This window comes from Mustelus asterias, chromosome 10, assembly GCF_964213995.1.
Source record: "Mustelus asterias chromosome 10, sMusAst1.hap1.1, whole genome shotgun sequence".
In the NCBI taxonomy this organism is placed as follows: domain Eukaryota; kingdom Metazoa; phylum Chordata; class Chondrichthyes; order Carcharhiniformes; family Triakidae; genus Mustelus; species Mustelus asterias.
The window spans coordinates 77,088,453-77,100,754 of NC_135810.1; the positions used below are offsets into that span (position 1 = coordinate 77,088,453).

A 12,302-nucleotide genomic window follows, 5' to 3' on the forward strand; every position below is an offset into this window, starting at 1 on the left:
CAAAAAAATCAAAGGAGCATAACTGTATTTAAAAAAATATATACATATATCACATTTCAAATAGTTTTAAACATTAAAAGTTTGAAATGCTGCCTATTCCTGAAAAGTGAATTCTATTGAAGAAGGAAGTGTCATTGTGTACTGCAGGATTGAACGTTTTGATAATTTCAGTCTTTGAATATTGAAAATAAATTGTGGTTTTTTAGTTGCTACTCCCAATATTGGCACAGACACAGTTTCTGAAATTATTTATGTCCAAATTTATATTGAGGGACTTCTGAGTTAGACAGTTATCCAATTAACTAAGCTGTCAAATAGTAACCAATCAACAAGCTGACATATCTGGCGTACCATCTTTGAGTCACTGAGTTCAGTTGAATTGCACAAGTTGAATGTAAAATACCTGTGCCATTTCAAAGCTTGTGAAAATAGTACTGATCTAAAAGGTGTGTTATTTGTTCAAACTTTCTGATGCAAACTTAGATTTTGGTTAAAATAAATGAGGTAAAGTGGAACTTGATGGAAATGTTAGCCTATATTTTCTAAAGTAGGGGCAGATGTGGGAAAACAGGTTTTGCAAACTGTTTATGATTACACTAATGCAGTATTTTTGCCGTTGAATATGTTTGTTTTTTGGTACGTTTCCTGCTTATGTGCTGGACAATATTTAATCCAAGTTGGCTGCTGTTCTTCTCACCACCGCTTTTCCTGTACAGATTGACAAGGATTAGTGTTTGAGCTGATATGTTTTCTGTTGGGGCATTTACTTCGTAAAAGGTTGCGCTTTTTTTTTCAAAAAGCAAAGACTGGCAAAGAATAAGTGGTCATTGCCCTGTCACATTTCCTCCTTTCACAGCCCCCTCTGTTTGTCTCTCTCTTTCTCTCTCTCCCAGTAAAATTGTAATCTTTTACACATAATTGTAGTTTATATATTCAGGAGGAAATAGAGGCAAGCAATTATGATATGTATACTTTGTGCATGAACACAAATACAGTTCACTCACATGATATTGAACACACATGCAGTTCACTCATGGTATTTATAAAGCAAAATATGTTAAAGTAACTTGTAAATTTTTTATAAACTTTAAAGTGATGAAGTAAATACAGATTTGTATGATGCCTTATTGCTCATTTGATTTCTTAATACAAATGAATTCCAACCCAGAATTATAGTATATCCTGGTTCAATTCTTTAAACTATGTACTTTACCGTTGCAAGTCTGCAATAGCTTACAACTAGGAAATCTACACCTTGCAATTTGTTTTTTAAAGGACACTGGTAATATTATGGGTCCTGTGTCACAAATTCAATATACCTTCTGCTCCTCAGTCAAAAAATCAATTTGTCCTACATCACATGATATTACTTGTATCTTTAAACAGAAATGCAATGAAAATCAATGTCAATTTTTTTAAAGTATGAAAATATCATGAGTGAATTTAAAGACATTAAATAAAGTCTGTTTGCTTTTGGAATTTCTGGTGTTATAAACTTAGAGCAAACCATCACTTTAGAATTCAGTGAGAACTTTCTGGTAAATGTAATACACTAGTAAGAATTACTTAGCTTTTTAATAAGAAGGCACGATATAGTGACCATTAATACACTTTCACAAATTATGATCTGACAACCTGGAGCATAAGAACAGGAGGAGGCCATTTAACAAATCAAGCCTGTTCTGTCATTCAATGAGATTATGAATGATCTGTGACCGAACTCCATAAACCCACCTTTACTTTCATTGGATGTGGGCATCGCTGGCTAGGCCGGCATTTATTGTCATTCCTAATTACCCTTGAGAAGTCAGTGGTGAACTGCCTACTTGAACTGTTGCAGTGTTGTTAAGAAGGGTATTCCAGGATTTTGATCTATATCCCTTGATAGCAACCAGTTACAAAAATCTATCGATCTCAAATTTAAAATAAACAATTAACCTAGCATCAGTTGCTGTTTGCGCAAGAGATTCGGACTTTGCATTTAAAAGTGTTTCCAATCCACTCCTAGAAGACCTGGTGCTAATGTTTACAAAATGCCCCCCATCCTAGACTCAGCAAGCAACAAAAGATTCTCTCCATCACCTCTGGAAGACTTCAAATCTATTTTCTTTTTTATCCATGGTATGTGGGCATTTATTAAATGTGGTATTTATTGTCTAATTACCCGTGAGGCAGGGGTGAGCTGCCTCCTTGAACCACTTTGGTGTAGGTAGACCCACAGTATTGTTAGGGAGGGGGTTCCTGGGTTTTGACAGTGAAAGAATGGCGATATATTTTAACTCCAGATTTTTTAAAAATTGAATTCAAGTATCACCATCTGCCTTGGTGAGATTTGAACCTGGAGCATTCCCTGGGTCTCTGGATTACTAGTCCTGCAACATTCTCACTGTACCACTTCTTCCCTAGTTTATGTAATGTCTCATAATTTAACCCTTGAAGTCCAGGTATCAATTGGGTAAATCTGTGATGCACTCCCTCCAGGGCTAGTGTATTCTTTCTGAGGTGTGATCAGAATTCCTCACAGAACTTCAAGTATGGTTTAATCAGGACTTTGTATAGCTAAAGCATGAATTATATCCCCTTGTATTCCAGCTCTCTAGAAATTAAGGCCAGCATTACATTAGCCTTTTTGATTATTTTTCTGTACCTGTTAATGAAATTTTAATGATATATGTACATGGCCTGCTGCCAAATCTCTCTGGACCTCCACTACTTGTCGCTTCTCGTCATTTAAAAGTACTTTGTTTTATTCTATTTGGGTCCAGAGTGGATGACCTCACATTTGTCTGCATTAATATCCATTTGCCACAGTTTTATCCGTCCACTTAATCTATTAATATTTCTTTCTAATTTTAAACTTCCATCTACACTACTTGAAAAGCTGCCCATCTTTGTGTCTTCAGCCAACTTGGGATGTGACTTTCTACTCCATCAACTAAGCCCAATCAAGTGATGATTGATTGAGGTCCCAATCCTCAAACCTTGCAGTACACCATCCCGACCAATAAGAACACCTATCCATTATTCCTACTCAATCAATTATCTATCCAGGTCAATAATTTACTGTGATGAACTCCAACTTTAGATAACATTCCTTTGTGAGGTAAAGGTAAAATACTGCAGATGCTGGAATCTGAAACAAAAACACAAATGGTAGAAAATCTCAAGTCTGACAGAATATGTGGAGGGAGAATAGAGCCAATGTTTCAAGTCTGGATCATCGTTTGTCAGCTCTGACAATATCCAGGCTTGGGCTGACAAGTAGCCTGTAATGTTTTGTGCCACATAAGTGCTAGGCAATGACTATCTCCAACAAGAGAGATTCTAACCTTCGCCCCATGACATTCAATTGCATTACCATCACCGAATCCAGCCACTATCAATATGCTGAAGATTACCATTGATGAGACACTGAACTGGAGTAGTCATATAAATATTGTGGCTACAAGAGCAATCAGAGGCTTGGAGTAGCTCACCTCCTGACTCCCCAAAACCTGTCCACCATCTAAAAGGCACAAGTCAGAAGTGTGATGGAATACTCTCCATTTGCCTGGATGAATGCAGCTCCAACAACAGTCACGAAGCTTGACAGAATCCAAGAAAAGGCAGCTTACTTGAATGGCACCCCATCCACAAACATTCACTTCCATTGCCGATGCACAGTGGCAACAGTGTGTACCATCTACAAGATGCACTGCAGCAACTCACCAAGGCTCCTTCAACAGTACCTTCCAATTCCATGATCACTACTATCTAGAAGAGCAAGGACGACAGATACATGGGAACACCACCACCTGGAAATTCCCCCCAAGCCACTCACCATCCTGACTTGGAAATATGTTGTTGTTTCTTCACTGTCATTGGGTCAAAATCCTGGAATTCTCTCCCTAACAGCACTGTGTGTACCTAAACCACATAGTCTGCAGCAGTTCAAGAAGGCAGCTCACTACTGACCTAGCCAGCCACACCTAAAATAAATGAATTTATTTTAAAAATCTGGAAGTCAATAGGCTTTCCCCTCTTGACTATAGTCAGCTCTACAAAAAAATAGTCAATTGTAAGATGGACGTACCCATTACAAATCCTTGCTGACTCGTTGATCAACCGAAAATCTTTAAGGTGTTTAGTCATTCTATCCTTAAATATAGACCCTAGTATTTTCCCAGCAAGTGGTGTTAAGGTAACTGGTTTTCTCCTCACATCACTCTGCTAGTTAAGAAAAATGTGTAAAATAATGTAAAGGATTAATTCCTGGATCAAGAGAACTTTGGATAATTATAGTTGGGGCATCTGCAATATTGTCACTGACTTTGTTCACTTAAAGCATCAACAGTATTATATAGTTGGAAAAGACGTACTTTTAGCTCGAGTGTGTGCCCTCTTCTTCTATATTCTCTCTTTCTCTCTTCTGCATTGCTTTCCTTTTACTCTCTTTGCTCTACTTTATCTCTCATTTTCTTTTTTCTCTTGCTCCCTTACACGCTTTCTCGTGCATATTTTTCTTCACTCAATTTCTAATATTTATAAACTACAAATGAGTAAATAAATATCTGTTTATTCAAAATTGTGCTCCGGGCTTAACGCTAATCCAGAGTATAGGTGATCATAAAATACTTGAACCATGCTTCTATATTCCACCTTGATCATTATCTGAATGCCACTTAACAAATGTTGGTACCAGAACATGGAAGTTCTTTCTGTAAATTATTCCATTATTACTTGATGTTAGTTTTGTTGTGCTTTTGAAATATTGCATCCATAATTTCTTATCACATTCATAATAGAAGCTGGCAAGGGCTAGCATTACATTCTACAAAATCGTGTTAGAAAATATATATCTTGTGTAGCCCTTGAATTTGTTTCAGCACGTATTTGCACTTATTCTTAAGCTTGTACTTACCAATAAACAGTTTAGAACCATAGCACTATTTTAATCCCATTGGTTGCAATTGCCTTGCATGTTTTATTAATTCAAATATTAGATTTGCATAATACTTCCAGATTATATTGCAAATAATTTTTAATGTATTTGAACTCAAAGATAAACTACATTTTATAGGAACAATGTGGTGGTGTAAAAACTGGCAAAAAATGTGATTTGACCTCCGAAGTAGCCATTTTCCAAAGGTTAATGAAAGATAACTAGAACTATTTTTTCAAACATCTCCATCAATTGTATTCTCCAATATGAAGTTGTTGATGAACTTGTGCCTAAAATTCAATTCTAATCCATTTTTGTAGAAAGTTTAAAAATGCTTGCTGAAATGTTAACATGTTACATCTGCTAGGTGACTTGGTATGCTGTGTTCTTTAACTCAAAGCCAGGGGATACACTTGCTTCTCTTGAGACTAATATCCCGTCTCATAAGTATTTTAGAATGCAGGCATCCTAATGGGATATAAAAGTAATCATTCAATTTAGAAAAAGATAAAGGAATTCTAAAGCATGGCAAGTAGTTGGCAGTTTTTTTAAAAATTGGAAAATGAAGCTATGCTATGTGGGTGCTGGTGTTCAGATTGTTGTATTGATTTAGCTTCATTGTACACTCTTGCCAAACCTTTTCTCATTTCCAGATGTTAGCTAAGGGCTGCATAATTTTCAGTGTAATGCTCACTATTAGGATTTTTAAAAACTGTTCTTGGTCAATGTGAATTGCACAGGCGCAAGATATAGAATGACCCCAGTATGTTTGTTTTGCAAAGCATTTTTGCACAGAAATTAAGTGGCAAAAACACTCCAAAAAAAACTGCTAACCAGCTCAATACTATACTGTTGTTTTCTTTGCAAATGTTTAATAGATATTATTACATAGGCAACATAAAAGCAATCTATATTTAGGTGAAATCCAGCACAAGACCCATTCAGTGTGGTGATATTTACATTTCTTACAAAATGGGCTACTCAGCTGCTAAATCAGGAGAGTTTTATGCTGAGTTTCACACACTAGAGACTATTTTTGTTTGTTACCTTAGCCATCAATGATTATGACCCACTCTGAGATTTAATTTCAGATGTTTTTCTGTGGGTTAAGAGCTACGATTTAGGTCCTTCCTGAGCACGTTAATGAGATTAGTTTAAGTTCGTTGATGGTTATGATCTGCAGTGTTACATTGGATGATGACTGTCAAATCCCATTTAACACATTAATATTCAAAATCTTACAGAATACTGTCTGTAAAATGTATTAAAACACAGGTTTTGAACCTTTAGGCACAGTAGGAATTCACTTTGGGTCTTCTGTTGTTTCTGAGGAGAGCTACAAGACAAAATCTCGGCTTGTCAGGCGCATTAATTTCTTGAAACCCTTTCACTCTTCATTGACCTTGGGCAAATGAGCTTATTGCCCTAGCTGAAATGAAATGAATGATAAATGCAGAAAGTGCCTTTGCTGAGTAATGGGACTGCAGCAAAGGCTTCTCCACAGAGTTTTATTCCTCTACAGCCTGAGGCAGCTCAAGGCCCCCTGCTGTTCATTTAAATAGGTATGTCAAATCTGCCTTGAAATGCTGCCTGTTTGATCTGTGGTAATATTTGTGAAGGTTCCATATGGACTTGAACCCCTGCAGTGGCAAGAAATAATGTACAACGCTTCATAGTGCAGACACAAATTTTCAAGAGGATGCAACACCACATTTTAGTTGTCGGAGAAGGTGATGTAGCTGAAATGTGGCACTGTCAGCTTCTCACATGGTTGAGCAGAACACAGTGCAAATCTCAAATTATGCTTAACCTTCCATTCAGTGATCATTTAAACTTTCAAATTGTAGGCTAGATTAACTAATTTATCTGCATTCCATGTATTTTGAATTATTTTTTAAAATAATTTTTATGTTGAAGTACTCTGTGCAAAATATACTGTCCAAAATTAAGTTTACTGAAGTGAATTTTAACAGGGTAGTTCTAGACTTCAATTCTTCTGCATCCCCTCCCTTCTCTATAAAAATTATTGAGTCGATGGGAGTAGAAAAGCAAAACCATTGCTAATTAATCACTAATTATACCACTGGAAAATGTAGTTAAACATTATAACAGATTACATAATGCCATGTTATTTTCAAAAAACTGATTCAAGGAGATCATAATTTTGCATTCTGAAAGAAATGGTAACTTGAGCACTTTTATGCCATATCTTGTTTCCAATGCTTGATTTTGATTTATTAGTTGGGAAGGAGACGATTGAATGACACTCGTGTGAATGAATTTCTTCAATTTATGGTAATACTGTTTCCTTCAAAGACAATTAAAAATGGGATATTTTGTCTTTAATTTAGGGGTAATCTTTGCTTATTTTTAACTTTTCTCACCACCAAAAATCATTGGCCTAGCAAATATTTTGACAATTTATGCTTTTTTAATGAAGTACTTTTAACATATTACATCCTTGGTATGTTTAAACATTAACAAGCTTGTTCTGTAGATTCTTAAAAATTCCAAATTTTTCCCCATGAAGTTTTGGAAGGGGAATGGAATTTGGTGCCTAAATCAGGTGAACTCAATTTAACACCATTTAAGTCCACAATAAGTTCAAGTAAATTTGACTGCTGCCTGAAATGCATGCACCCCCCAAAATATTGCATGAAGTTGACAATATAATAAAAGACAAAAACTGTCTTCTCAGATAGTCTTCCATTTGCAGTTGAACTGCACCCAACTTAATTTACTTTTGCTTGCTACAGGTATAACTTACCAGCTTAGCTTGTCCAGTCAGCAAGAGGTTGAGCTCAAATCAACTCTTCACATGCTGACTTACCAGAGAATTTCACATAATTACCCTTCCAATTTGCACCTTGTACCTTAAGCAAGCATTTTTTTAAAAATGCAAATACTGCATAAGTATGGTACTCCACATGATTCTAATTCTCAATGCTACAGCAGGCATTAATTCAGTTTGTGGGGGGGGTTGCTGGAGAGTGAAGTCACAGGCCAACTTCTCAGTGCTGTTCTTAAACTTATTCTGGTGCTACTTAAAGACTAGTGGCAACAGTGGCACTTAGCTGCATTGAGGTTTTGGAATCCAGGTGGTCTTTCGCTAAGCTTACCAGTGCATGGGCAGCCTGGTCCTGTATGCAGTTGTCCACATGAACAGGAATCTGAGATGCTGGCTAAAAAATTAACTCTCATCAAGCAAGAGGATATCACTGATGTGATATGGGACTATGTGACCAGAAGATATAGGAGATGGAACTTGTGTCGTATTGTGTACAAGCTGCCCAAGACGAAATCCACCTTCATGAGGCTATCCTCTTGCGTCTTGGGCAGCTTGTACACATCAGTGATAGCAATCATTAGGTCTGCTATGACAGGAAACAGCTGACAGATAATGTTGCTAGTGGCATCCTTGAAGTTAACTTTAATGATAGTATATTTCCCTCATTATAGACCAGTGTCCATGACAATGTGTGGAGGGTATGTGGTGCACACATTATTTTTATCCATCCTCTTCATTTTATTTCCGTATCAATTCTCTGTTCAATTTGACCAGGATATTTTCATAATCTCAAATACTGACTGCCCATGGATAGTTGCTGCCATTCTAACACAGGCAGCAGAATCAAAGCTGTACATCCCTGACAAATCCTCCCTCTTCGGCACGGTAGCACAGTGGTTAGCACTGCTGCTTCACAGCTCCAGGGTCCCGGGTTCGATTCCGGCTTTGGTCACTGTCTGTGTGGAGTTTGCACATTCTCCTCGTGTCTGCGTGGGTTTCCTCCGGGTGCTCCGGTTTCCTCCCACAGTCCAAAGATGTGCGGGTTAGGTTGATTGGCCATGCTGAAATTGCCCCTTAGTGTCCTGGGATGCGTAGATTAGAGGGATTAGCGGGTAAAATATGTAGGGATATAGGGGTAGGGCCTGGGTGGGATTGTGGTCGGTGCAGACTCGATGGGCCGAATGGCCTCTTTCTGTACTGTAGGGTTTCTATGATTTCTGTTGAGATATGTGGCCACCTCAAGCCATTCCACCTGATTACCCATCTGAAAACTACTGAAACATGGTTGTGGTGGGTAGCTGAAGAAAAATGTCAGTTAAACTTTGGATTTGAAATTACTTCTTCAGATGAAACAATACTGTTCTACAAGCAAATCCACCAAGTTGAATTCATTCCGCTTTACGTTAAGATCACTTACAGAAGACAAGGATGAAAACAGATTCATCTCTTGACAAATAACCTAGCAGGGGTTCAAGCCACCAGATAATTGCCATGATGAACGAAATTTAATGTTGTGTTGTACTCCAAAAATAGAATCCTTTTGGGTCTTAATATTTTTTCTTTAACTAGTTGAACTGGAAACCTGCAGCAAGGCCATTGTCATAATGTAAATGGTCATTGCACAATGTATTGCATATTTTATTTTATTTGCTGGGGAAAGATTTCACTTCTGGCAACCTACATCTTACCCTTCCCTTACATGAGAACTCCCTTTAATCTACCAAATAAAATAACAGCCTTAGGAAATTAGCAATTCTTCATTCCTCTACGCACTCTTAACTATTTCCTCCATCTCTGATCTCTTGTGTATTCCTCTAATTGGCAGCTGTCATTAGTTCCTCCCTAAACCTCTCCGTTTCTTTGGCCCTCCTCCTCTAAGATGTTCCCTAAAACCCAAGCCATTCGTTACCTGTGCTACTGTCATCTTGTTCGGCTCCAGATTGATTTATGTTTAATTATGTTGTGACCTGACCAGGGATATTTTTCTACTTTGTAGACACTATATGAAGGCACATTGTTGTTAAATGTGGTAGCTTCAACGTTTGTAGAACTGCAATTGTTTCTATGCTGTTAATTGATGAGGACTTTTGCAATTTTCTGTACCTTGCTGTCTCCAGATTTACCAGGGGGCTATCTTTGTTAAGGTCTTTTGGAGATTGTGTACAGGGAGCAATACATGGGCACCTTTTCTGGTCCTGGGTTGAATCCACGTGCCATTTGGAAAATTTATGTTAATCTTGTATAGTTTCTAGTCTTATAACTCCTATCAGTTAACCGAAGCTATTCCATGGTAAATCTAAAAATCTATAAAAGATGAAATTTGTTTTTTTAAAACTAAAATTGGAGATGGCTACCTACCTATCAAAAGTAATTATCCGTATGTTTTTACTTTTCACTGGATTATATGACTTTGTCTTAGAATTTTTTACATTGCCTAATTTAAACAACATTTTCTTTTAAATACTGCAGATAAAATAATAGGTAAATTAGAGGATGTGTTTATGTTGGTAACTGGTTCCGATGCTGTAAACAGCTTTGTTTGATATTCATGCTACTCATGCAATTAAATGAATGCATCAAAAATTTAAATCTTAAATTCCAGTGTTTGAATTTCCCATGGAATTGTTAAAGCTGTTTCACTTTGTTCTAAATGACTATGAATTGTGTATCTGTTCCATTCCAAATCACCTATGATCTGAGCAAAAGCATATCACACTACTTTTACAGTTCTTCAGGATAATCATTGGATCACTGCCATACAGTTATTCCCTCATAGACCCTTCACTCCTGATCAGATTTTCCTTTTTAACAGATTTCTGGCAGCATTTTTAATATACTCAGCCAATTCTAGGAACATGTACATAGTTTATATCTGTGCTGTTCACCATGCACTAGTGCTGATTATGATTCACTGGAAATGCCTCCATGTGTAACATTTTGTCCCTCCAGACAATTGCCATTGTGGGTATGTAAATTTCCCCATGGTCTAAATGTAGTCCGTGGAAGAATTTCATGCCAGATTTGTTTGGAGGGGGAAGTGGGATTGATCAAACTTTGGAACCATTGCAATATCTCAGGCCTAAACCTATTTCTAGACAGCCATGTGCACCTTGAATCCTTTGTAGTCACTCTGGTATCGGAGAAGGGAAGAAAATATTTGCTGTTGTGGTAGTATTAAAGAGCCTCATCTTTACAAAGCAGTTAATCTAAGCTAAATTGATTTCTAAAAATACCTTTTCCGCCCATTTGTTGGGTATACAGGATATAGTGGAATATGGCATTTATTCCACAAAGCATCTTACTGTGCATCTCCTGTCAGACTGAAAATAAAATGATTTAATGAAGTAAATATAATTAATGCATTAGTTGGAATGTAGTTTTTACAATCCTTAATCTGTTTGACTTTAAGAAACAGTTTGTTTTGGGTTTTTTTTAAAAAGCATGAAATAGTTTTTGATAACTTTATTGGAAAGTTTGGAAAACAGTAGTAGAAAAATAATTACAGCATTAGTGGTAAATTATTGAATATTAGCACCTAAACATAATACCACTTATTGCAGTTGCAAACTTTTCTTTTAAAAGGCCTCCAGCTCTTTAGTTTTTTTTCTCTTCCATGATGGAGCATAATTCCGTGGTTTATAATTGTATTTCAGTAAATTGAGTGTTTGCAGGCCGGCTCTCAGAATATCACAGCTGAATCTGATTTTGGCCTCCGTTTATGTCCACTTTTCTGCAGCGGATTCATTACTATGAAACTGTATAAAACTTTTGACCAATTTGATGTTACCAGGTTTTTTTCAGTTTATTTATTAGTGTCACAAGTAGGCTTACATTAACACTGCAATGAAATTACTGTGAAATCCCCTAGTTGCCACACTCCAACGCCTGTTCACGTACACTGAGCGAGAATTAAGTATGGCCAATGCACCTAATCAGCACATCTTTCAGACTGTGGGAGGAAACCAGAGCACCCGGAGGAAGCCCACGCAGACACAGGGAGAATGTGCAAAATCCACACAGACAGGAATCCAAGCGGGGAATCGAACCCACAACCTGGTGGTGTGAGGCAGCAGTACTAACCACTGTGCCACCGTGTTGCCCCCTTGGGGCATTTTCCTTTGTTGATCATCAGGAGGTACATTGATAGCCGAGTGTAACTTGTTCCACAATTCCTCACTCAGCTGGTTCTCTATGATGTACTGCCTGATCTGAATAAATTTGTGGAACATATAGCATAAGTTCACATTGCGCTACCTTAAAAATGTCAGGATTTAATTTGATACTTGTTGCTGCGGAAAAAAATTATTGGGAGCTATTGATACTTCACGAAATTCTACCTTCAGGGTGCCTTCCCCTTTAGAGTTTTTGATGTTGAATGTTGCATTATTCCTGCAGCCCGTAGTTTTGAGCACACTTACCTGTGTACTAGGAAGTTAATGTGAATAATTGTGTCACATCCCTTGTGTTTATATGAGAATCTTGGACTTAATGGATCTCGAGAACACTTGTATATGCTTGACTCTGCACACTGAAATCAATATCTAGAATAAATAGTATTTGCGCCTTTCAATGCGTACATTCTGCATTACTGTT

General features: G+C 37.2%; 1 protein-coding gene across 3 annotated transcripts in view; it reads left to right on the top strand.

The window, feature by feature from the left end:
• mrps9 (mitochondrial ribosomal protein S9) overlaps positions 1–12,302 on the top strand; it is an 83,892-nt gene that overhangs the window by 40,190 nt on the left and 31,400 nt on the right. The window lies entirely within an intron of this gene.